A 1,841-nucleotide genomic window follows, 5' to 3' on the forward strand; every position below is an offset into this window, starting at 1 on the left:
TACTATTAGTAAACCTTCTTCCGTGGGTTCCAGCCTTTGGGGCTTTTCCATTTTAAACTTTTCGTGGGCATCAACAGTCATGTGCCATGTGACCTGTAATGCCACAGTTATAGCACACTGCTCGTTTCTTTTAGATTTCTTGAAGCAATTTTTGGCCATGTGTCTAACTTTTCCACAGTTGTAACACTGGAAGCTATCGGACTTATTCTGCAACTTTGTATCCGACGGATTAGCCTTGTCTAAGTTATTAACCGTATTTATAGGTGAATATTTCGAATATTTGTTCGTTGTATATAATTGCTTTTCTTGTAGCTCTTCTCTTGTAGCTACTTCGATTAAATCTAACAATGTTGCTTGAGCTTTATTTGCTTCATTTACATGTTGCCTAGCTGCATTACTATACAGCCCTCGCTTGTACTCTGATTTTAGAGTATCCTGCAACATATCCTCACTAGGACGTGCATAAGCTTGGCGTAATCTATTACCTAACTCCTGTAGCTTGTGTCCGAAAACTCGGACTGATTCGCCACGTTGTTGGTGAAGGTTACGCAATTCGATTAGAATAACATTAGTGGAGTCTCGTGTCCTGTATTCTTGTAACAACTTACGCACTAAGTATCGATAATCTGTTGTTTCCCTAAGTTTGCCATTAGCCCTAATATAGCATTTAGCCTCTCCTGCTGTTCTTAAATGCAGTATATCAGCTTTCTGGGCACCCGTCCAGCCTGATATTCTTGCTGCTTCCTCTAAAGCATCTATAAAACTCTCGACGTCTTCGTCCTCAGTGCCGTAATACAACGGTATGGCACTTGTTAAGTGTGTCGCGCTGCGGGACCCTATCGGTGCGGGTTGTTCTGCTGCGGCTTTGGGATCGGCGTCAGCCCGCCTATCGGCTCTAGGGCATGTGCCACCCTCTTCCGTAGTCGTATCTACCCCAGCAGTAGCCATAGTTACTTAATTCTAACTTATTTCTAACTTATGCTACTTCGACCGTTTTTCTTACTTTTTCCACCTTTCTTTATTCTAACTAACCTTTCCTTAGCTACTCCAAAAATCCTCGAGACTGCGCCAGCTGTAACAGGTTAGCACTCAGGTGAGCTTAATTGTTGGAGTTTCAATTAAACCAACCTGTACACCTTATTTATTTGTTGGAGGATTTGTCGGGACGAGTGGAGCCACAAGTCGCTAACTCCAGGAGTTTACAGTTAGAGTAAAGAATACGAGTCTCAGACCAGCAATACTACTTATAATATTTTTTATTACTCTTTATTACACTTGTCATAATAGTCATATATTCACTCTTTAACTTGTTACTTATTAAAACATTAACAACATTTCTTTTACATTGAATAACATATAATACTAAAGCTGATATAGAGAGAGAGATACTTACTGTAGAGTTGGAACCTTTTTTGCTGAGTCTAAGTTGTTCAACTGCATAGTTCTGGCTTTGTAGAGCTGACTGGAGACTGGCAATTTCAGAACTCGCCGGAGATCTGATTTTTCAGCTCCAGACATGGGTTTATATAGCAGAATTTCTCTGTATCCTGGTGAGCATCCAAATAGGACACAGCATCACCCACAAGTAGTGTGGTGCTCCTATTGGATGCTTGGAGGCAAGTTTTGGACTGGTCCAGTACCACACCCAAAAACCCTCAAGCTATTGGTCATGGTCAACTGCTGTTAGCCGGCTGCCTACTTGCTTGTACTGCTACACCCATGTACTGTAACTGATACTGCATCAAAGCACAGTGATGATTCATAAAATATAAACTTTTCTATAGCTTCTACAGTGCTAAAGAATCGAGACCAACATTCTATATCTTGGCCTTGTACATTGG

Source organism: Limulus polyphemus, unplaced genomic scaffold, assembly GCF_000517525.1.
Source record: "Limulus polyphemus unplaced genomic scaffold, Limulus_polyphemus-2.1.2 Scaffold2566, whole genome shotgun sequence".
Classification (NCBI taxonomy): Eukaryota; Metazoa; Arthropoda; class Merostomata; order Xiphosura; family Limulidae; genus Limulus; species Limulus polyphemus.